This window comes from Bubalus bubalis, chromosome X (assembly GCF_019923935.1).
Source record: "Bubalus bubalis isolate 160015118507 breed Murrah chromosome X, NDDB_SH_1, whole genome shotgun sequence".
Taxonomy (NCBI): Eukaryota; Metazoa; Chordata; class Mammalia; order Artiodactyla; family Bovidae; genus Bubalus; species Bubalus bubalis.
The window spans coordinates 2,145,811-2,171,191 of NC_059181.1; the positions used below are offsets into that span (position 1 = coordinate 2,145,811).

Consider the following 25,381-nt stretch of genomic DNA (forward strand, 5'->3'; position numbering starts at 1 on the left):
CGATCTTAAAATAGTTAGATGGCCTCCCCCTTGATTCCAAGTTTTCAAAGAAAGCAGAGAGGAGACCAGAGCTCCTAGGAGAAGCCAGGATTTATGGCTTTCAGAGTAAAGGTCATACTGGCTGAGGACTGACATTCTTGAAGAACAGACCACGCACTCTGCAGTCTGTAGCTAGTGAGCCCCTTGTGGACAGAGGAAAGAAATATGCAAAGAAATATGGCAACAGGCAGTGAACAACTTCTGTGTCCCGTCTCTATCAGAATGTAGGTATTTTTCAGTCTTCTTCTGAATGCGTTTCTCTTTCATCACCAATCTCTTTTTATCCCTTCAATTTTCTGCAGTCTCCCTGTTGCTGCTACACATTTGTATACATTTACATAATTGAGACTACTTGAAATGCTCTGTAGCAGACTTTTTCACTTATAAATCACATCACACAACGCTCCTTTAATTGATTTCTTGTTGTTCAGCCGCTCAGTCGTGTCCAGCTCTTTGCGACCCCGCGGACTGCAGCACGTCAGGCTTCCCTGTCCTTCACCATTTCCCCGAGTTTGCTCAAATTCGTGTCTGTTGAGATTTATGATTGGACACTGAGATTATGTGGAGCAGGTCTGCATTCAAAATGCTGTGAACCCTCTACAGTAAAGAACACTTGGCTCTTGGGCACATTTCTAACGATAAGTTCCTAGGCGTGGAATAAGAGAATTTTACAAAAGTAATCATTTCTGCATGCCTTCATTATCATGAATTTCTCTCAAAAATATCGGTGATAGCAACACATATTACATTCACAGTGATACAGTCTTTTGGTTCACTTTTTTGTTTGCAAATATAGCAACTGACATTATCAACGGTTACACTTAAAAATTTATTTTTTTTTAAAGCATCAGCGATGGACTCTCAGGTTCATCAGACAGAAGGAGACAGCATTTGATACATATATGAGCACCATGCAACACCACTATATTTCTGAACCAGTAGCTGTACAAAACAAAATTATTTTCACCATGTTGACAAGCTTAAAACTAACAGGCACTTGAAGGTAGAAGGAAGCTGCTGACGTTATTAATTAATGTCAAGTTTGACCTTAAGTCCTTAGTCTCAGGTGATCAACATGAAATTTGGGGACCTTGACAACCTCCCCACCTTGGGTGTGAATTTCTATGCAACAGTTCTTCCGGTTTAAAACTGTGTCTCCAACTTAATTTCTTATAAAGGGTCAAACTGGTGTTTGTTTCGTATCCTTGGGGCTGTGTAAAAATCTCATGTTTTATTTACAGTGAAGACACAATACTATTTTTATATATTTTTTCTCCTTGTACCAGTGACCTGTCTCCAGTGAACCATGCTTAGCCACAGTCATTTTGCTAAACATCAGCCCCGCTCCACCCAATCCAATTTAATCCCAGAGATAAATCCCTGCACCAGTGAAAAAGCTGGCTATGTATCATTGCACACATTTCTTCTACATACAGACATAAAGCATACAGTGCTGAATATTCATTGGATGGACTGATGCTGAAGTTCCAATACTTAAGCTACCTGATGTAAAGAACTGACTTATAGGAAAAGACCCTGATGCTGGGAAAGGTTGAAGGCAGGAGGAGAGGGGGTGACAGAGGATGAGACGGTTGGATGGCATCACCGACTCGATGGACACGAGTTTGAGCAACTCAGGGAGTTGGTGATGGACAGGGAGGCCTGGCGTGCTGCAGTCCCTGGGGGTCGCAAAGAGTCTGACACGACTCAACAACAGCATCATCAGGACACGTCTGATCTAGTGGAGAGATGAATGGTATACCATTAACTGTCTAGAGCAGAGATTCTTAACAGGTGCCACTTTGGTCCCAGAGCGTGGAGTACATTTAGCAACATGGGGGTGCAGTTTAGGTTATCCCAACTGACGATGCTCCTGGTGTCAGGGGGGAAAGAGGTCAGAGATGCTGCTAAATATACCCAATCATGTGCAACCCCCCAACACAGCATAGAATTATCCAGCATCAAACACCACCCCTGTTACAGACCACAAACCCTGCTTTAGCACTAAAGCAAAATAAGACATGTGCAAAACGCGCTTATAAACACCATATGTCTGTGAGCGTAAAAGAGGTGCAAAGGTCTGGGAGATTTCGAAAGACAGAGAGGGTGAATGAATAGACAGGAAATCGAACTGTAGCTGGATCTTCTTACGTTTGGGTACTCAAATGAGCAGTCTGCGTTTCATGAAAAGACGAGCACTGAAGGTAAAGAAAACCAGATTCAGGGGTCCTGGGGTTCAATGGACCGGGCTTACGTTTGCAGGAGTGCGCGGCCAGTGGTGCGCGGTCGCGGATGGACACCAACTTCCTGGCAGAGTCGATAAGTGGATGGAATCTTGTGATCAATGCAAAGCTACGGATGTTAAGAGGGCGTTGCATGAGCCCCCGGAAAACGAACAGCCACCGGCAGGCAGACAATGAACCTCGGTCATATTCCAGCTTTTCCCTAGGCAAACAGCTATTTGTAAGGGCAGGAGTGGAGTTAGCACGCTGTCTTAGGGGCTCCGTAAGAACCTAGAGGGGACGGGTGGGGAGGGAGATGGGAGGGAGGCTCAAGACGGGGGCGGGGCGTCTACGGCTGATTCATGTTGATATTTGGCAGAAAACCACAGAATCTGTAAAGCAATTATCCTTTAATTAAACAAAATTCGTAAAATCAGATTAAACAAAACAAAACAAAACAGTGTTTTAGAATGAATTAAACCTGAACTAGAGGCAGCAAGGGCTTCACTGGTAGTTCAGCTGGTAAACAATCACAGAGGCAGTGAAATCTTTCAAATGGTGCCCCTTATCCAAGGCGGGGTACACAGTCCACCCCAGTGGTCTACTGGCTAAGACTCTGTGCTCTCAGTGGCAAGGGGCCCTGGGTTCGATGCTGAGCCAGAGAACCATGACCCCATATGCCCCAAATAAGACCCAGCGCAGCCAATTAAATAAATATTTTCCTGAAAGAGCAAGAGTGCAGTCCAGTGGTTAGACGTCTTGCAAAGAAGCAGGTTTTCACGTTTCACTTTTCCCTGACAACATGGGTAGAATATCTCTTTTGCACAAGCATGGTTGAATCTATGTAGATTTCCTTCCTTCACCTTGCGTACACATTTCGAATTCTTGGTATGTATGATTGCTATGGGCTCAGTGGTAAAGAATTTGCCTGCAATGCAGGGAATACAGGTTTGATCCCTGGGCTTGGAAGATCCCTTGGAGATAGGAATGGCTAACCACTGCAGTAAATGTGCCTGGAGAATCCCATGGACAGAGGAGCCTGGTGGACTACAGTCCACAAAAAATTGGACGCGACTGAGTGACTAATATTGTTACTTGTTTTTTCTTCAAGTATAAAACTGAGCTGCTGAGTGTCTACATGCACACACACACACAACACACACACACACAACACACACACACACAACACACACACACACACAACACAAACACACACAACACACACACACAAGAAAGTTATACCAAAACAATGCTCTTCCCCTCAACTACATAAAATTGAAAGACAGACCAATGTCATATGATATCATTTATATGTGGAAACTGAAAAAATATATACAAACCAACTTTTATTTACAAAACACAAGCAGACTCGGAGACATAGAAAATAAACTTATGGTTACCAAAGAGGGGTGCTTGGGACAAATTAGGAGTTCTGGATTGAGACATATAGACAGCTACATTTGAAACAGATAACCAACAAGGACCCTCCATAAGCACTGGAATTACATTCAATAACCTATAATGGTATAGGATATAAAACAAAGAATATGTACATCTTGCTTTTGTTTAGTCACTTCAGTTGTGTCCAACTCTTTGTGACCCCATGGACTGTAGCCCACCAGGCTCCTCTGTCCATGAGATTCTCCAGGTAGGAATACCCAAGTGGGTTGCCATTTCTTTCTCCAGGGCATCTTCACAACCCCCGAAGGATCAGACCTGAGTCTCCTGCATTGCAGACAGATTCTTGACCATCTGAGCCACCAGGGAAGCCCCAAGGACTGCTGTTACCATCTATGAGATCATCTCATTTTCTGCCCCAAATGGGCTGCAAGGACGCATTCCTTTCAAAGCCAACACTTCAAAGACAATAAACCCTGTAAGTCTTTGTCATGGACACAGCCTACACTCAGCAGACATAGATGCTCAGTTGCTTGGAAGAGGTCGGATCCAAAAAAATTAACCAAAACACTACCTATCTCCTTCTCAAATCTCAGATTGTCGGCACAAGAGACTCTTTCCTAGTTTCATATGTGGATTTATACGCAAAACCCGGAATATATTTTGCTTAATGAGCTGATACGCTTAAGTGATCCTGAGCCTAATGTTTTCAATACCACGGTGAAGAGCTTCATAAAGTTACACGTTAACATTGTCTCCTACACATGCCTGCTTATTAAGCCCTGTTCCCTAGCCTCCAGTGGGTCCAAACGTGACTGTTTACACGAGAAAACAGAGTTCCTTGCTTAGGAAGGAACACAGGGCCTGTTCCTCCTTGTGGCTTTCACTTCTCTATCACTGTTGCTAAGTAATAAGGCATGCTGTTTATAGAGCACCTAACAGGCCATTCTGTCACTGTATTTGCAAAAAAGAATTTGCTTTGTCGCTCAGTCGCTAGGTCGTCTCCGACTCTTGGCTACCCTATGGGCTGCAGCACGCCAGGCCTCCCTGTCTTTCACTATCTCCCAGAGTTTGCTCAAATCAAGCCCAGTGAGTCTCTAGATGTTCATAATTTTATAGGATGCTGTGTGATGGTTACAACTCAGTGGGTGCAATGAAAGCATTTTGCCGTGTGTCTTACGCATCCAAGAGTAGGGATGCAGGAGCCCTCAGGCCTGATTTAAAGATGTCTGTGGCAATGGCACCCCACTCCAGTCCTCTTGCCTGGAAAATCCCATGGACGGAGGAGCCTGGTGGGCTGCAGTCCATGGGGTCGCTAGGAGTCGGACACAACTGAGCGACTTCACTTTCACTTTTCACTTTCATGCATTGGAGAAGGCAATGGCACCCCACTCCAGTGTTCTTGCCTGGAGAATCCCAGGGACGGGGGAGCCTGGCGGGCTGCCGTCTATGGGGTCGCACAGAGTCGGACACCACTGAAGCGACTTAGCAGCAGTAGCAGCAGCTACGTTCATACCAGATTCTGGAATTGAGCTTTTAAGGTTTACGGACACAGTAGATCTGCTTTGAAAAAAAATAATAAATTGAAGTAGAGCTGTTTACAATATTTCAGGTGAGCCAGCACGATGTTTAAGTGATATATATATATATGTTCTTTTTCTGATTATTTTCCATTATAGTTTATTACAGTATGTTGAATATAGTTCTTTTCGCTATGTAGGAAGTCCTTAGTTTTTATACAGTAGGATCTATCTGCTCATCCCAGACTCGTCCCCCACTGGTAAGCGACAATCTGTTCTCAACATCTGTGAGTCTGTATCTGTTTTGGTATAGTCACTAGTTTTTTTTGCCAGTGATTCAGTTGAGTTCAAGTGAATTTGAGTGAACTCTGGGAGTTGTTGATGGACAGAGAGGCCTGGCGTGCTACGATTCATGGGGTCGCAAAGAGTCGGACACGACTGAGCGACTGAACTGAACTGAAGTTACTGTAAGTTACTCTTTTTGTTCTTCCTATTCAAACTGGGTTTCACTCTTGTTTTTTTCATTCCGTTTCCTTCTTCCTGCCCTAAGTGGTGAAGACAGAGCACAGGACTGCGTTTACTCCAACTATTTTTTCCTGATTTAACATCTCAGTATGATTCAGCAGTTCAGACAAGAAAAGAGGGGTGAATAAAAAGAAAAACACACAGTCAACAATGGTTTTTACAGGTTGTGGACAGGAGCATGAAATACAATGAAACAGATTCCCTCACAGAGGTAGCTTTTTGAGATTCCAGTTCTGTATCATCCAGAAGTGGCATAAATCCTGTAGGAAACACTGCCTGACTGAGTTTGTAGTTAATGTTTTTAGAAGAAACTGCTAGATCCAGTTCTCTAAAATGTTCTCATTAGTGGATAATGTGAGGGGATAAAAAAGAAAAAAAAAGCCTTCAAACCAAAACCAGAAATACTTGCATCTTTATTGCTGATTAACTATCTTTAGCAATTATACAGGACAATAAAATTCAATTTGGACCACTAATAAGTCTAGGTAGAATTTAATTGGGAGACAAACTAAATTTCAGATTATTGTTGCCGTCTACAGTATGGGCTGTTTCTGTCCTTAATTGTGCCCATCTTTGCATGAAATGTTTCCTTGGTATCTCCAAACAGTATGTGCGCTTAAAAACGGTCCTTTTGTTCCAGTTTAAATGCAGCACGGCTTCTATTTTTTTTAAGAACAGAAAAATAAACAAGCATAGGTTTTTATATGCACAGAACAAAAGACTCACATATTGGCAAATGTCACTTCTCTAAATGAAAATATACGCCTAGAAATTTAAGATTTATTCTAATAATTACTTATAATCGTATTAATGTAAGCAATTTTTATGAAGGAGGTATAATATAGAAAAATAAATTACACTGTGAAGTTGAATTTGTAGCTTTCTTATCTGTGCTATAAAAATGTTTTCCAGGGTACTTTCCTGGTGGTCTAGTGGTTAAGACGAAGTCCTTCCACTGTAAAGGGCATGGGGTTGATTCCTGGTCAGGGAACTCAGATTCCACATGGTATGTACCTTTGTCATCAAAAAGTAAGTGTTCCAAGTGATCATATGGCATTTTTTTTTTGGGGGGGTGTATTTTTGACTCAGTTTCTGTGTCAAATTAGTGAAGGCTTTCAGAAGTATAAGTGTGTGGAACCAAATGATATCTATATGTGTGTTACGTTTATTTGTTAGAAATAACACTGCTTCTCCAATCAAGAGTATCAATTTGCTCTGTTCCTAAATAGATACCAGGCCATCAGACATGAAGACTCAGAGGCATGTTTTCTATTCCCAAGTGCCTTCACACTTTTCCCAGCTTAGCACAAGAAGACTCTTCCTTCCAAAATCGGGCGCCCCCGGGCATTAATGCGTTTTGGCTGTGGGTTAGTCACTAAGTCATGTCCAACTCTTTGCAACGGCATAGACTGCTGTTCACCAGGCTCCCCTGTTCTTTACCGTCTCCCAGAGTGTGCTCCAAGACAGTTCCTTGCAGCTCTGAATTCACATTCTCGTGTCCCTGATGCTTAAGAAGCTAAGAGGCGGAAGATCGACATGTAGGTGGATTGTTCCTTGTGCTAAGCCTGGAGAAGTGTGAAGACACGTGGGAACAGAACACTGCTATCCTGACACACTTGGAGAATATCAATGTCTTTAAAACCTGTTACCACGTTCAAAAATGATAGCTTTTCTTGAAAAAAAAAAAAAAAATAACAGAAAAGGATGCCTGTGCTCCGAACTTCATAGTGGCACTATTTACATTAGCCAGGGAAGCAACCTCAATGTCCATCAACGGAGGAATGGATAAACAGGAGATATGTATACACAAGGGAACATTACTCGGCTATGAAAGGAATGAAATAATGCCCTTTGCAGCAACACGCGTGGACTGAAAGATACTAAGATACCACTTACTATCTTAGTATATTTAGATTGTATATAGATTGTATTTAGATTGTATATAGTATCTTAGTATATTTAGATATTTAGATTGGCCACTTAGATTAGATACTTATATTATCCACTTAGATATTTACATTATCATACTAAGATTCTATTCATATGTGGACAGGTCACTCTACTCACTATTCTGGGATAACTTCTGATGAGAGAATCTGAAAAGGAATGAATACATGTATACCTGAATCTCCCTGCTGTACAGCTGAAACTAACACAACATTTTAACTCAGCTATACACCCATAAAATAAAAAATGAAAAATACAACAAACGATAACCTTTCCCTACGCAGGGTTACTAGGATGAACGATGAGGCCTTTCTGTGTTTGAAAATCTATCAATATCAATATAATCTATTAATTCCTATGCAAGCAGAAAGCCACGGGATTATATCAAGAGACATGGGAAATTCACTCGAAATTAGTTAGGCAGCTCAAAGCAGAAAGGTAACAAGAAGATAATACAAAACAAACAAAAAATAAACTCACATTAAAAAAAGCATCTTCTAAAATCAATACCAGGATCAGATTTAAAAACCAGACAGATATACTGTCTCTCTCCATTATGCCCAACGATTTTTTTAAAAGATTTCTTGAAAATGCAATGAGGGGAGTAAATGAAAATGTGTTATCAGTATTGGAAAAGAACAAACAAAATGTGACTCTTTAGCTCATAGCATGAATGTGTACCTAAGAGGGTGTATTAAAATCCTATTAAGAGGAAAAAGGCAATTTGCTTACAATGCAGAATAGGAAATAAATTAAAAAAATTTTTTTAGCTTTTGTCCTATACTAGCAATAAAAGCCTATAAAGAAATATGGACAGATTCTATTCAAAATCCAATAAGTATATAAAATATTTACAGTGCATTTAATAAAGAAAGGTGCTGTGAAGAAACAGATCAAATCTCATTAAAGGAAACAAAACAGAATTTGGGCCAATGACAGGACATGCTATCTTTTCATATGCTTAAATTTCATCTTTTGTAAACACCAACACAGATTAAAAGGCTTAAAAAGTAAACCATCTAAATGGGAGCTGGGTCGGGAGGATCCCCTGGAGACGAGAATGGCAACCCCACTCCAATATTCTTGCCTGAAAAATCCCATGGACAGAGGAGCCTGGTGGGCTACAGTCCAAGGGGTTGCAAAGAGTCGGACACAACTGAGCAACTGAGCAAGCACCCAAATTAATACAGAAATCAGCTGCAATTCAAGTCAGATTCCTAACAAGCCGTTTTGTGTTTTGCACTGTCGAGAGTGGTCTTTGAAATCCTCATAAGAAAGGTGTCTTTCCAATGACAGTTGAGAAATGAAATTTAAGCATCGATACCCAGGGTATATGTTCCTGTGTATCACACACAACGTAAACCCACTCTAGTCCAAAGCATCCCTTTGCTGACAAAGGTCCGTCTGGTCAAGGCTATGGTTTTCCCAGTGGTCATGTATGGATGTCACAGCTGGACCATAAAGAAAGCTGAGCACAGAAGAATTGATGCTTTGGAACTGTGGTGTTGGAGAAGACTCTTGAGAGTCACTTGGACTGCAAGGAGATCCAACCAGTTTATTCTAAAGGAGATCAGTCCCAGGTGTTCTTTGGAAGGACTGATGTTGAAGCTGAAACTCCAATACTATGGCCATCTGATGTGAAGAACTGACTCATTGGAAAAGACCCTGATGCTGGGAAAGATTGAGGGCAGGAGGAGAAGGGGACGACAGAGGATGAGATGGCTGGATGGCATCACCGACTCGATGGACATGAGTTTGAGCAAGCTCCTGGAGATGGTGATGGACAGGGAAGCCTGGTGTGCTGCAGTCCATGGGGTCGCAAAGAGTTAAATGTGATTTAGTAAGAACCCAATACTTAGGTTATAGTTCTTGGGAGAAGGTAGCAGTAGAAAGTGAAAGTGACCCAGGCTGCCACACTGCAGAAACCCACCTCTTTTTTTCCCCCACACTCTGGGTCTGGGGACTGCTTTGCATTATAATTCCTGATTATGGCTCCCCTCCCCACAATGTGCATTAACTGGATTTTTTTTTTTTTTTGGTGGCATCTCGTGGTTTATGGGATCTTAGTTGTCAAACCTGCATTGGGGGCCGTGGAAGCACAGACTCTTGAGCACTGGACCTCCAGGAAAGCCCTACACTAACTTTCTAGTGTGGTCTCTACCATTATTTTTTCCTGGGTAAAAAACTCTAGCAGACTCTAGCAGAGTATTTTCTGCTAATAATAGGCCTATAACTAATAACTAGATAAAGGTCAATTTTAGCTCATTAAATTATGCTATATGGTAGATAAGGCATCGTCAATCAGAAGTGTGGAATTTGAAGTTTGTCACAGTGTGTTTGGCAGTCACCTCTGTGGTTTGGTCTTCCCTGGTGGCTTAGATGGTAAAGTGTCTGCCTACCATGCGGGAGACCTGGGTTCAGTCCCTGGGCCTGGAAGATCTTCTGGAGAAGGAAATGGAAACCCACTCCAGTATCCTTGCCTGGAGAGATTCCATGGACAGAGGAGCCTGGTGGGCTACAGTCCGTGGGGTCGCAAGGAGTCGGACACGGCTGAGCGACTTCACTTTCACTTTTCTGTGGTTTGGGTAGGGAGTGAGTGGTGAGAGAGAGATGGGGAGGAAAGAGACAGAGAGACAAGAGAGAGGAGACAGAGACAGAGATGCAGAGAGAGAGACAGACAGACGAGAGAGAGAGAGAGACAAGAGAGATAGACAGAGAGGAGACAGAGATGCAGAGAGAAGAAAGAGACAAAGAAGAGAGGGAGACAGAGAGACAGAGAGACAAGAGACAGACAGATGAGAGAGACAGAGAGAGACAGAGAGGAGAGGGGGAGACAGAGAGACAAGAGACAGATGAGAGAGACAGAGACAGAGAGACAGAAAGGCAGAGAGAGACAGAGAGATAGACAGAGAGGGGACAGAGACAGAGATGCAGAGAGAAGAAAGAGACAAAGAAGAGAGGGAGACAGAGAGACAAGAGACAGACAGATGAGACAGACAGAGAGATGAGAGACAGAGAGGAGAGAGAGACAGAGAGAGACAGAGAGAGAGAGACAGAGAGGAGAGACAGACAGAGATGAGAGAGGTAGAGACAGAGAGACAAAGAGGAGAGAGAAACAAAGAGACAGAGAGGAGTGAGAGATGAGAGAGACAAAGAGAGAGAGAGACAGAAAGGCAGGCAGAGGCAGAGATGAGAGAGGCAGATGAGAGATAGAAAGTTAACAGAGATAGAGAGATGAGAGGCAGAGAGAGACAGAGAGATGAAAGAGACAGACAAAGAGGAGAGACACAAAGAGGCAGAGAGAGAGAGAGACGAGAGAGACAGAGAGACAGAGAGGAGAGAGAGACAGAGACAGAGAGACAGAGAGACGAGAGAGACAGAGACAGAGGAGAGAGACAGAGATAGACAGACAGAGAGATGAGAGACACAGAGAGAGACACAGAGACAGAGATGACAGAGAGAGACAGAGAGACGACAGAGACAGAGAGACAGAGACAGACAGAGGCAGACAGAAGAGAGAGACAGAGAGACAGAGACAGACAGAGGCAGACAGAAGAGAGAGACAGAGAGACAGAGACAGACAGAGGCAGACAGAAGAGAGAGACAGATAGAGACACAGAAAGACAGAGATGAGAGGCAGAGACAGAGAGACACAGAGAGAGACAGAGAGACGAGACAGAGACAGAGACAGAGATGAGAGACAGACAGAAGAGACAGAGAGAGAGAGATGAGAGAGACAGAGAGATGAGAGACAGAGACAAAGAGACAGAGAGACAGAGATGAGAAAGGCAGAGAAGAGACAGAGAGACACAGAGAGAGACAGAGAGACAGAGAGAGAGACATAGAGGGGGAACGAGAGCGAGCCTCCTGGGGCTTCCTGTAAGGACGCGAGTTCTATGGGATCAAGCCCCCCCTCTCTGACCCTCTCACTTCCCAGATGAACACCCTAGGATCTCCCCCGGGGGACTCGGCCCTCCCAGGCAGGGGGCCCGGGTTCAGAGCCGGATCAGGCAGCCAGACCCCACAGGCCACCACGAGCACTGTGTGGTTAACAGCTAAAGACTCTGTGTGCCTCGACTGCAAGGTCAAAGATCCCGTGAGCAGCAAGGAAGACTTGGTGCAGCCAAATAAACGTTACAGAAGAAAAGATGAACACTGGGGCTTAGGGCTTCCACCTGAGAATCTGGGGTGGGGGGGCACGTGTATTCAGTCCATGGCAGCAAACCATGTTCAAGGCAAGATGACCAATTTTCCTTATGTAGAGACACCAGTAAGCCTTTCCCACGGATGTACTCGCAAAGGGTACCCACCAGGGTGGGTGCAAATGTCCAAGACGGACAACGAACAGCCTATATGATGAAAATATATATCTATGCTGTTGGTGGAAATTGTGTTATTATTTTCGGTTTTACTGTTATTGGTCCTCTAAATCCAGATGTGATTATAGTCAGAAGTAGAGCTTAATATTTAAAAAAAAAAAAATGTCAGTATAAAGAGGGAGGGCTTCCCCAGTGGGTGAGCGGTAAAGAATCAGCTTGCAATGAAGGAGGGAGATATGAGTTCCATCCCTGGGCCGTGAAGATCCCCCAGAGGAGGGCATGACAACCCACTCCAGTATTCTTGCCTGGAGAATCCCACGGACAAAGGAGCCTGGCAGGTTACAGTCCATGGGGTCACAAGAGAGTCCAGCACAACTTACAGACTGAACAGCAAGGACACAACCTGTTTAATCAAGAAACTAAGACAGTGTCTCCTCATTTCCAAGAGTCAGCTTTGAGAGGTTCCTTTGCTTCTGCTCCTGCTAAGTCGCTTCAATCGTGTCTGACTCTGTGAGACCCTCCAGATGGCAGCCCACCAGGCTCACCCGTCCCTGGGATTCTCCAGACAAGAACACTGGAGTGGGTTGCCATTTCCTTCTCCAATGCAGGAAAGTGAAAAGTGAAAGTGAAGTCGCTCAGTCGTGTCTGACTCAGAGCGACCCCATGGACTGCAGCCCACCAGGTTCCTCCATCCATGGGATTTTCCAGGCAAGAGTACTGGAGTGGGGTGCCATTGCCTTCTCCAGAGAGGTTCCCTTGGACGTCACTTACCGCATCAGCAATGTATCACTACCTACCTAAGAGTTAAATGAAAAAAAAAAAAAAAAAAAAAAAAAAAGCTTGATTAAAAATGTAATTACTGGGATGGATGAAAGGCTATTTGCAGCTGAATGAGCACCTCAAGATGAAAAAAAGAATCCACTTCTTTTCAAAAGAAAGCAGAGCCTTTCATCCCCAGCAGTGATGAAGTGGGCTGTTCAAGAGAAAAATAAAAGAACTCCAGATTAAGAGCAAGAGCGGCCTGATCTGGTTTCTTGAGAAACTCCAACCTCAAAACGAACACAGCCAATGCCATTTGGCGATAAAACCTTGGTTTTCTTTCCTCAGACGTCTACTATTTGACAACATCAAGAGGATCTGTCTCCCAGATCTAAGTGCTCACCAGCGAAAGCTCTTTGAACACGGCAAGACAAATCCCCACCTATTTAATGCCTTTTCATCAAGTCGTTTTCTTTTTTTGTGCCCTGAATTGTAACTGCCGGGGGGACAAAGACGAATTTCAGCACTGGTTTCTTACACATGATTTTTTCCGGGGTGTGGTTAACCGGAATTGTGGCCGATCAGGTTTATGGACCAGTGAGTAATATCTGATTGCTGATGCAACCTGCGCATTAGAGGGGAAAGGACAGCAAGCTTTTCCTGCATTTATACTGTTGTTGTTTGATCTCACCACTTCTCACCGACAGCGGTTGACACGTAAGCACAGCGCTGCTGTGTCTCCAGGATCCACCTCTCTGCACGTTTCCATGTGGACACCGTAGAGCTTCTGGAGTTCTAATCTACCTGCCAACGCAGGAGACGGGGGTTCAATCCCTGGGATGGAAGATCCTCTGGAGGAGGAAATGGCAACCCACTGCAGTCTTCTTGCCTGAGGAATCCCACGGACAGAGGTAGCCTGGTGGGCTACAGACCATGGGGTCGCACAGAGTTGGACATGACTGAAGCAACTGGCTACACACACAGGTAAAACTTGCCTGGGAGACTTCCCCTGGCACTCCAGGGGCTAAGTATCTGCCCGCCACCGCAGGGGACAAGGTTCAATCCCTGGTCGGGGAAGATTCCACCCGCAACTGGAGGAAAGTCTGTGTGATATTGGAGAAGACTCGTGAGAGTCCCTTGGACTGCAAGGAGAGCCAACCAATCCATTCTGAAGGAGATCAGTCCTGGGTGTTCATTGGAAGGACTAACGCTGAAGCTGAAACTCCAGTACTTTGGCCACCTGATGCAAAGAGCTGACTCATTGGAAAAGACCCTGATGCTGGGAAAGGTTGAGGACAGGAGGAGAGGGGGACGACAGAGAATGAGATGGTTGGATGGCATCACCAACTCAATGGACATGAGTTTGTGCAGGCTCTGGGAGTTGTTAACATCCACCTTTTGCTCCACTTGAGTTTTGTACTGACCTTGTGCATATTATAAACAGAAAATTATCAAAAAATGAAGCACCGTGAAACTCTGAGTGAAGAAGAATTTTTTGGTGAACTTTTGCATGCTTTCTCTGCCTGTCTGAGTAACAAGTAGAGTGGTGTCTCAGAAGATGAGAGCCCTTCAGAACATAGTTTCTGATTCAGACGATGCGGGTGTTAGTCCAACAAAAAGACAGAAACCGTTAGTGATGGATTCTGATATGGAAAGTGATCGAGAAACAGAGGTTGATGGAGAAGGCTTTACAGGTGTGCCAGCTATGATTACTGAATGTGATAACAAGTGTTACTGAAATAACAATTAATTTATGGCCAGCCAAAAGAAACAATTGCCTGCCACAGACTTTAGTTTCTGCCTAAACACCCTAGTCAATAATGAGTTGACAGACATAAATGCTCTGTAAAAAGTAATAAAAGTGAGTGGATTCGTTTGAGGAAATATGCATTTAAATAATGTGATTTTATGATATCAGAAAAGCGAGCTTCATTTTCATGAAGTGTGATAATAAAACAGCTGCCAGGGAGGAAACTGAAGTGAAAGCCGCACAGTCGTGTCTGACTCTTTGGGACCCCGTGGGCTATACAGTCCGTGGAATTCTCCCAGCCAGGATACTGGAGTGGGTAGCCTTTCCCTTCTCCAGGGAATCTTCCCAACCCAGGAATCAAACCCAGGTCTCCTGCATTGCAGGTGGATTCTTTACCAGCTGAGCCACCAGGGAAGTCCAAGAATCCTGGAGTGGGTAGTCTATCCCTTCTCCATCCGATCTTCCCGACCCAGGAATTGAATCGGGGTTTCCCGCATTGCAGGTGGATTCTTTACCAGCTGAGCCACCAGGGCAGCCCCCAGGCAGGAAGCAGTCTTTTCCTTTTTGGAGATGGAGTACTCATGTATGTCGGGAATGAGGTGCTATGACGTATTTACTTGACTTGGTTATGATGATGTTTCTGTCATAGACCATACCACACATCCATGTGTTTACACATGAATACTCTGTTTTTAGCCCGGAAGTGGTTCTCCCTCCAGTGGGCATTTCTTATTTTCTGTAGACATTTTCCCATGGGGCAGGGGCCCCATTCTACAGGTTTCCACTTGCCAGAGGCCACCAAGCATACTGACCCCTCTACAATGCCCAGAACAGCCCCACAGAACAGATTCAACCTTTATCTTATCTACCCATCCACCCACCTATCCATCGATCACCCATCATCTTACATCATCTGTCTCTCTAGGGCAGTAGTTTGCAACCAGGCAAAATGTTCCTTCCCTAGACGCGCTGGGTGATGCCTACGGACGTTTTTATTGTCATAGCTGGGAGGATCTATCGGCATCTAGTGGACAGAGACCAGGGATGCTGATACATGCCCCACAGCACACACGACGCTTCACGTAGCCCCACATATGACAGCAAAGACTTTAGCACTCTACTTCTCTCTCTGTCTGGAGATCTATGTGTGTATCTGCTATGGCTCTGTCTCTATTATCTATTATAATTCTATTATCATTTATCTGTTATCTATCACCTGGTAGCTCAGATGGTAACGAGTCTGCCTGCAATACAGGAGACACATGTTCGATCTCCGGGTCAGGAAGATCCCTTGGAGAGGGGAATGGCAACCCACTCCAGTACTCTTGCCTGGAAAATCCCATGGATGGAGGAGCCTGGTAGGCTGCAGTCCATGGGGTCACTAAGAGTCGGACACAACTGAGCGACTTCACTTTCACTTTTCACTTGCATGCATTGGAGAAGGAAAGGGCAACCCACTCCAGTGTTCTTGCCCGGAGAATCCCAGGGACAGGGGAGCCTGGTGGGCTGCCGTCTCTGGGGTCCCACAGAGTCAGACACGACTGAAGTGACTTAGCAGCAGCAGCAGCATGTATCTGTTTATCTGTCTATGTTCTATCTAATAATCAATCCACATACACATGTATGTATGCAGTAGCAATTATGGGGGAATGCTAACTTAGTCTAGAAACTATATGATGCCTATTCAATGCAGTATTCCTTTGAGGTTTATCCGACTTTTAAATTTTAAGCAATTAATAAGGAAATACTTGGCTCCAGAAAAAAACAAAACAAAACAAAAAAACACTTATAAAGCAACTTAGGTGGCCACTGAGAGACGAATGGATAAAGATGTAATGACATGCTGCTGCTGCTAAGTCACTTCAGTCGTGTCCAACTCTGTGTAATGACATGCACACACATAAGGAATGGAATATTGCTCAACTATAAAAAAGGATGAAATAATACCATTTTCAGCAACATGGATGGCCCGAGAGATGGTCACACAAAGTGAAGTCAGAAAGTGAAAGCCAAATATCGTAGGATGTTTCTTAGATGTGGAATCTAAAATACAACATAAATGAACTTATGTACAAAATGGAAGCAGACTCAGAGACCCAGACAACAGACTCGTGCTTGCCAAGGGTGGGGGCAGGGGTGTTGAGGAGGTATGGGGTGGGAGTTTGCAATTAGCAGATTGCAAATTATAATATGTAGGATGCGTAAAACATCCAAGTCCCACAGTAGAGCACAGGGAACTATATTCCATACCCTGTGATTCAACCATCAAAGAAAAGAATATGAAAAAACAATGTGTACATGTGTATAACTGAATCACTTTTGCGGTACAGCAGAAACTAACACAACATTCAAAAAATCAACAGTAACTTTTAAAAAAGAAACACTTATAAAAAATATATGCCATGACGACAGAGTGTAAATACAGACAGCAGGAATAAGTGTCCGCTGTCTCAGGAAAATCAGATTATTTGGGATAGCTGGCATGCTGAGCAAATAGGACGCACCCCAGCAGCTCTGGATCTGGGGCAAACACCATTAAATAATCACAAAATTAAATAACTGCCACCTTGGTTTCTGCAAGTCAGAACATAGAACCAAGGTCCTGTAAGAACTCCATATATATTTCAATCAAAATGTGCCAGAAATAGGACCGTGGGAACACTACCAGGCTTCACCTTGAACAGCCCTGCAGCGCACGGAGCAGGAAAAGAAATAACTGGTATTGATTGGACTTTGGAAAAGCAATCTCTGCTTTTTTTTTTTGAGCACAGCTGAACCCAATTGAAGATATCTGATCGTTTCAGGAGACAGAAGAATACAGGAAAGATTTCTCTTACAAAAATAAAAAAAAAATTACAAAAGATCTAAACGTATTCAGAACCATAACTTAAAGCATAGATGAAAGCCTGTTTCTACTAGTACAGAAAAGAAATCGTAATTTAGAACAATTCTGTACGTTATATTGCTAAGCTAATAACTGGATGCCCTTAAGAGAAGGGTCCTAAAACAACTGAGAGAGGTGCCTCAAGTTCCCAAGATTAGGGACCTTCCCTGGTGGTCCAGTGGTGAAGAATCTGCCTTCCAGTGCAGAGGGCATAGGTTCGATCCCTGGGTGGGCAACAGAGACCTCACATGATGCAGAGCACCTAAGATCCTGTGCCAGGACTACTGAGCTTGTGCTTTGGAGCACCTGTGCCACAACCAGAGAGGAACGTGTGACCCCCAAAGGAAGTGCCAGCACAGTGAAATAAATAGATCAAATACATTAAAATAAATTAAAAATTGGAGAAGGAAATGGCAACCCACTCCAGTGTTCTTGCCTGGAGAATCCCAGGGACAGGGGAGCCTGGTGGGCTGCTGTCTAAGGGGTCACACAGAGTCAAACTCGACTGAAATGACTTGGCAGCAGCAGGTGAAAAATTAGTGGATTTTACATATTTTTATATTTCTCTGAAAACATTTAAAGAAACATTTTCCTCCATGTCTCACTTTGCTTACGAGCAATAGATTTTAACCCATTTTAATTTCAATTTGTTTCAGTTCAAAATACCTTTAAAATTTCCCTAAGGACATTCTCTTTTGATCAAAATGAACTCAGAAGTGTGTTAGCTCCTAAATATGTGGAGAGTTTCTTCAAATCAACTTCTCATTTAATCCCACTGTGATCTAGAATTAGGATGAAAGGCAAGAAAATATTTGGTTCAAGCAAACAAACAGAAAACCCCAGCAGAAGCAAAGAATGCTATTTAAAACTTGAAGAGAGATTAGGAGAGAAATATAGAGAACATATATTCCAATTTTTGAAAAACGCCTGGCAAACTTTCAGGAGATAGTCTTATCACGACTATGAAAAACCTTGAGCTTGATAATAGTATAAATAAATTACACTGCAGCAGTTTGTGGATGATCTCCAGAAAGTGATGAGAAGTGTATTTTACAGCTTGTTATCAAGCTGCTGGAAAATCCTTAGGGTTGCAAAGAAAAGGTATTTTTCTCTGCTTTTCCCCCATTTCACATGACTATCCACGGCTTGCATCAATCCATAAAAGGCATGATCACTCCATAAAGTTTTAGCTTGCTTGGAGCGATATTTTACCTTTTTGAGAAAGCCGAAATAACCAGCCAAATTACAATGAAAATCAAACCAACAAAGGGTAAAAAACCTGCCTTTCATTTCTCAAAAGCATGAGAGTAAAGTGCTCATTTCACTGCTCGTTAAATCTGGTTCATAGATGTGTGCCATGAAGGAAAAAGGAGTTTAGTAGCATCTGGCGAGAACAGAGCGTAGCCGGGGCATTGCATGTCATTCCACTTACACATTTCAAGATGACCACAGAGAAACCATCTAGTCAAAGCGAGGATTCTTCCGGGAGTCACGTGTGGATGTGCGAGTTGGATCATAAAGTAGACTGAGTGCCAAAGAATTGATGCTTTTGAACTGTGGTGTTGGAGAAGACTCTTGAGAGTCCCTTGGACTGCAAGGAGATCCAACCAGTCCATCCTAAAGGAGATCAGTCTTGAATATTCATTGGAGGGACTGAGGCTGAAACTCCAATCCTTTGGCCACCTGATGAAGAGCTAACTCATTGGAAAAGACCCTGATGCTGGCAAAGATTGAAGGCAGGAGGAGAAGGGGACGACAGAGGATGAGCTGGTTGGATGGCATCACCGACTCGATGGACATGAGTTTGAGCAAACCCTGCCAGTTGGTGAAGGACAGGGAGGCCCTTTTATGCAAAGAGTCAAACATCGCTTAGTGCCTGAAGAGCAACAAGGAATAACCATTTCGAGTCCAGCCAAAAGCTACTGAAGGTGTTAAAACGACTGGTAGCTGTATTGACAGAGAAACTGAGAGAAGTTCCATCCAAGGACAGACTGTGTGGTTGTGAAAACTGTCCTTGAGGAGAGGGAACGGTTTGGGGAGGCTGATTTCTGGAGTCCGTTTCTAAGGCAGATCCCCGTAGCATCCATTTCCCTCCAGCTGTGATCATGAGAAATAAGTAGTCCAGAATAGAGTGAAGCCAGCCAGAAAGACGAAAACAAATATCGTCTATGAACACAGGTGTCCGGAATCTAGAAAAACGGTACAGATGAAGCTATTTGCAGGGCAGAAGTAGAGACGAAGGCATAGAGAACGGAGTTGTGGACCGAGTGGGAGAAGGAGCGGGTCGGATGGATTAAGAGTGTGGCACTGACCTATGTAAACCACGGGGCGTAAAACGTGGCTTTGAGCTGCTTTTTCCTTCTGCGGCTGGACGCTTCTCCCGTGATCGTGATTCAGTTCCTTTTTTGACCTTTGGCGTGAAAACCTTGTACAAGGAAGATAGATGCAAACCTACTCTGACAACTTCAGCGCCACACGCTCTGCATCTGTGGAAGGTTTTTGCATCCTCGCCCCACGCCTGCTCGCTTTTGAAGGCAGCAACAGGGCAGTTGAAATGAAACCCAGGGCTAGAGACAGTGTCGGTCTGCAACAGTCCCTGAAAGGCAGCAAGATTATCCATTTTGGGTCAAGGCGTTGTAAATATAAGCAGTCTCTTAAGAGTGATTGTGCTGTGCTTAGTCACTCAGTCGTGTCCGACTCTTTGAGACCCCATGGACTGTAGCCCGCCAGGCTAATCTGTCCGTGGGATTCTCCAGGCAGCGATACTGGAGTGGGTTGCCATGCCCTCCTCCAGCGGATCCTTCCAACCCAGGGATCGAACTCGGGTCTCCCACACTGTAGGTGGATTCTTTAACGTTTGAGCCACCAGGGACGACCCTTAGAGACTGGGACACTCAAATAAATGAAGCTGTGCTGAGGAGTCAATCGTGATGTCAGCTTCAATGAGCCCTTTAATTTCTTCCTGTATGTAATAATGTGTGTATCACTAAATCTATGAGGTCCAAGGTGAAACTGGCCGAATACCTCATTTACTTTGACGCGGACGCTTATTGCTTTACTCTACGTGTACTGTAGAGCAGGAAATGGCAACCCACTCCAGTGTGTTTTGCCTGGAAAATATCATGGACAGAGGAGCCTGGTGGGCTACAGTCCAAAGGGTTGCCAAGAGTTGGACACGACTGAGCGACTGAGGCGCAAACGTTCACCAATATTCAAAACATTAGGACGTTTAGTCAATTATGAAAACATTGGGGTCATTACTTATAATGAATGGATAAATGTTCCTAGGTGAAAACAGCGTGAAATCTGGGTTGGGACTCATGGCATATATAATATTATGGCATGAATCACTACGATACAGGCAGTGTTGGAAGTGTTAGTCACTCATTGGTGTCTGACTGTGTGACCCCATGGACTGTAGCCCGCCAGGCTCTTCTGTCCACAGGATTCTTCAGGCAAGGATACTGGAGTGGGTTGCCATTTCCTTCTCCAGGGGATCTTCCCAACCCTGGGATCGAACTTCAGTCTGCTGCATTGCAGGCAGATTCTTTACCATCTGAGCCACCAGGGCTCATCCTATGATACAATGTATGTCTAAAATATATGTATTTCTTTGGAAGGGATGATGCTAAAGCTGAAACTCCAGTACTTTGGCCACCTCATGTGAGGAGTTGACTCATTGGAAAAGACCCTGATGCTGGGAGGGATTGGGGGCAGGAGGAGAAGGGGACGACAGAGGATGAGATGGCTGGATGGCATCACCAACTCGATGGACATGAGTCTGAATGAACTCCGGGAGTTGGTGATGGACAGGGGGGCCTGACGTGCTGCGATTCATGGGGTCACAAAGAGTTGGACATGACTGAGTGACTGAACTGAACTGAAATGATGGGAAAGTAAATGGCAACCCACTCCAGTATTCTTGCCTTGGAAAAATTCCATGGACAGAGGAACCTTGCGAGCTACAGTCCACAAAGTTGCCAAGACTGAGACACCAGTGAGCAACTAAATCATGACAACCACGTGTATTACTGTGATACAACATACACCTAAAGAGGTTCAAGTCATCTTCTTTGTCTAAAATTGGATCAAGAATACTAGCGTAATTCCTGGCAAAAATTGATTGTTTCTTTTCATATGAAATAGAACGTTTGCTGCTCAGCCACTCAGTCCTGTCCAACTCTTTGCCACCCTTTGGATGGTAGCCCACCAGGCTCCTCTGTCCATAAATATTTTCCAGGTGAAAATACTGGAGTGGGTTGCCGTTTCCTCCTTCATGGTACACATATAGTAAAGCAGTATGTGTCCACAGGGAAAGTAAATGAGGTATCTGGCAGTCCAGTTTCACCTTGATAAATTTAACACATCAACTCTTTCCTGTTTATATACAAGAACCACTCATTATCATGGGCTTACTCAGTGGCTCAGTGATAAAGAATCTGCTTGCGATGCAGAAAACGCAGGAGGCAGGGGTTCCATCCCTCGGTTGGGAAGATACCCTGGAGAAGGGAATGGTGACCCACTCCAGAATTTTTGCCTGGAGAATCCCATGGACAGAGGAGGCTGATGGGCTGTGGTCCAAAGGGTCACGAAGAGTTTATCAAGACTGAAGTGACTTAGCATGCACACACACAAGCACACACATTCAAGCTACTAGTAATATTCCTATTTGTAGATGAGGAACTTGAATCTTACAGCTTAACATTTTCATCTAGCTGCTGCTGCTGGACTACAGCCCACCAGGCTCCTCCATCCACGGGATTTTCCAGGCAAGAGTACTGGAGTGGGGTGCTATTGCCTTCTCCGTTTCATCTAGCTAGTAAGTGATATCTCAGTGTGGGAGTTCTTACCGAGAATTCTGTGCTTTGACGAGAATTACATACTGAGTTACATATTAAATGACAGAGTTAATGATACATTTTTAAAAGTCATTATGCTAACAATGAAATGATGCTTTTGAACTGTGGTGTTGGAGAAGACTCTTGAAGAGTCCCTTGGACGGCAAGGAGATCCAACCAGTCCATCCTACGGGAAATCAGTCCTGAATATTCATTGGCAGGACTGCTGTTGAAGCTCAAACTCCAATCCCGTGGCCTCCTGATGCAAAGAGCTGATTCATTTGAAAAGACCCTGATGCTGGCAAAGATTGAAGGCAGGAGGAGAAGGGGATGACAGAGGATGAGACGGTCGGATGGCATCACCAGTCCAATGGACATGAGTGTGAGTAAACTCTGGGAGTTGGTGATGGACAGGGAGGCCTGGTATGCTGCAGTCCATGGGGTCACAAAGAGTCAGACACGACTGAGAGACTGAGCTGAACTGACTGAATGCTAACTGTGGATCTTGCGGTCGTTAGAACTTCTCCGTGGGAACTATACTTTTAATAAACTGGTACTCTTAGACAATGTGATTTAAGAAGCTAATCCAGGCCTCCCCTGGTGGCTCAGGGGTAAAGAATCTTCCAGCAAATCCTGCAACTAGAGAGCAGCTCCCACGTAGCAACAAAGACCCAGTGTTAAGAAAAGCTAATCCAATCAATCCTAACAATTAAAAAAAAAAAAAAAGATGCAATCCTCTTTCTACTATCATGGAAGGGAATTCCACTGTCTTCCCAACTTAAGACACCAACAACTCAAAAACTTCAGCAAAGGAAAAGATTGGAATTGAGTCCATGACTATCTGCCCTCCAGTGGACACGGCTGGCCGTCGGCAGTGCGGAAGTCTTAGGTTCTACCCGAGCCATTTTCAGCCACACAGCAATTCTTGGCCAACGTTCCAGAGTCCAGTTTTCTGACAAAGTTCAGGAATAACCGGTCATTTTCCCCTTTGTATTCACTTTATGTTCAGTGCCATTTTACTATGTAGGGTTCACTGGTAGCTCAGGGGGTAAAGAATCTGCCAGCAAATGCTGGAGGCCGTGATTGGATCCCTGGGGTCAGGAAGATCCCCTAGAGAAGGGCACGGCATCCACTCCAGTATTCTTGGTGCCGCCCTGGCGGCTCAGTCAGCAAAGAATCTGCCTCCCATGCAAGAGACTCGGGTTCGGTCCTTGGGTGGGGAAGATCCCCTGGAGAAGGAAATGGCAACCCACTCCAGTATTCTTGCCTGGAAAAATCCCATGGACACGGGAGCCTGGTGCGCTATGGTCCATGCGGTCGGTCGCAAGAGTCGGACATGCCTTTGAGAGTAAACCAGCAGCACCAGCACCAGCATTCTTGCCTGAGGAATCTCACGGACAGAGGAGCCTGGTGGGCTACAGTCCACACGGTCCCAAGAGTCTGACACGACTGAGCAACTTTCACTTCAAGCCTTGTCATAGATAGTGGGTGGGAAATGCAATCTTTACAGGGAGCTTAAAATCAACCTCTTACAAGAGCAAACTGAACAAACTGGAACATCACATGGTCATGATCTTTACCACTGTGTCTTAAAGGCCATGGCCATCAAGTCCCAAGCACCGTGCAAGGCAGGGTTTAAGGAAAGCGTCGTACAGAAGAATTCCAAAGGGGAATGATATTCCAAAACACAAGCTGAGTCTTCTAAAAATCATGTCAACACTCCCAGATCACATTTCTTCTGACAACCGTGTTTTTCTTTTCTCTCTGTCTCACTTGCTTTCTCTGCCTGCTTCCTTGCATCTTTCAAAGACTCTCTCTTGATCTTTACTAAATAGAGCACTTAGCCATCTTTCCTAAATAGAGGACTTAGCGACATTCTCTGTGATTGCTGGCCTCATCCTTTACAGACTCTGCTCGGAACACCTACCCATCAGTCACAGAAAGGGGGCTTGGCCCTTCCCTGGTGGTTCAGCGGCTAAGATTGTACACTCCCAGCACAGGGGGCCCAGGTTCGCTCCCTTGTTGGAGAACTAGATCCTACACCCTGCAATTAAAGCTTCTACATGCTGCAACGAAGACCCAGCTCAGCCAAATAAATATAAAAAAAGAAAAGAAAATGGGGGTGCTGGGCAAGCCAGTTCTTTCCTCCATGGACATAATCCAAGCTGCATGAGACACAGAGTCAACACAGTCTGCCCTGAGACATCTCTAACGTAGCTATCCCTTCATCCTCCAGTGCAGCAGCGTTGGGGTGTTCTTATGAACTGATTAGGGTTTCTGGGTCAGGAAGAGCCCCTGGAGGAGAAAATGGCAAACCGCTCCAGTATCCTTGCCTGGAGAATCCCATGGACAGAGGAGCCTGGCGGGATACAGTCCCAAAGAGCTGGACACGACTGAGATGACTTAGCATGCACGGATGCGAGCACGACTTCACAATTCAGACTCTGGCATCTAGCGGGCTTCTGCTGGACCACCATGCAAGTTCCTTGAACACCCAAGTGCGTTCCCTTTCATGTTTTACTGGAGGAAGCGAAGCCCACTCTCCATACGTCCTTCCTATTTACCCACTGTCCCCTTTGTGAGCCAGGACCCTCTTCAGAAGACATTACCTATAGTCACCATTGGTCCTGAGGCTCCTCTTGGCGGCAACAATCTCTCAGAGCTTCCTTTGTTTTTGGAGATCTTGAGACTAAAGAAGGACCTGGCAAATATTGTGTAGAATGTCTGTTCCTACTGGGATGTATCAGGTTATTCTCATGACTAGATTGGGTTATAGCTTTTTTTTTTTTTTTGGAAGGAAGACTTCAAAGGCACCACATTCTGTCAAGGGAATATATGAGTTATAGGTCTTGCACTGGGGATACTGACAGACTGAGGTCTTAGCTCATAAGTTTCCTAGCTCTGAAGTTACTTCCTAACCGCTTTCCTTGTTTTAACCACTGGAAGAGACTCACTCGCCACAGCCTGTCATTAAGGAGTTAGAAATTCTATACCACATCCTCAAGTGGAGAGTCATTTTGTGCCTCTGTGTTTGAGCTTCACTAATCATATGATGAGATGAGATGGTTGGATGGCATCACCAACTCGATGGACATGAGTTTAAGCAAGCTCTGGGAGTTGGTGATGGACAGGGCAGCCTGACCTGCTGCAGTGCATGGGGTCGTAAAGAGTTGGACATGA

General features: G+C 44.5%; 2 long non-coding RNA genes across 4 annotated transcripts in view; both read right to left on the minus strand.

Moving 5' to 3' along the window:
* Positions 1–1,621: 1,621 nt before the first annotated feature.
* The window catches only part of LOC123331825, a 52,705-nt gene continuing 28,945 nt past the window's right edge, over positions 1,622–25,381 (minus strand). The window contains exons 2-3 of one of the 2 annotated variants that reach the window (XR_006640633.1): positions 2,191–2,391; positions 1,622–1,777 (exon numbers count right to left, since the gene is read on the minus strand). This is a non-coding gene — a long non-coding RNA (uncharacterized LOC123331825). Of the gene's footprint in view, positions 1,778–2,190; positions 2,392–19,117; positions 19,960–25,381 lie in introns of those variants that run through there. The other variant, XR_006640632.1, reaches the window with a different exon arrangement.
* Positions 6,098–16,627, minus strand: LOC123331826. 2 transcript variants are annotated; one of them, XR_006548618.2, is made up of 3 exons: positions 16,427–16,627; positions 13,431–13,533; positions 6,098–6,363 (listed from the first exon to the last, which is right to left on the minus strand). It is a non-coding gene; the product is annotated as an uncharacterized LOC123331826 (long non-coding RNA). The 2 variants fall into 2 exon arrangements; XR_006548619.2 differs by having other exon boundaries at positions 13,421–13,533.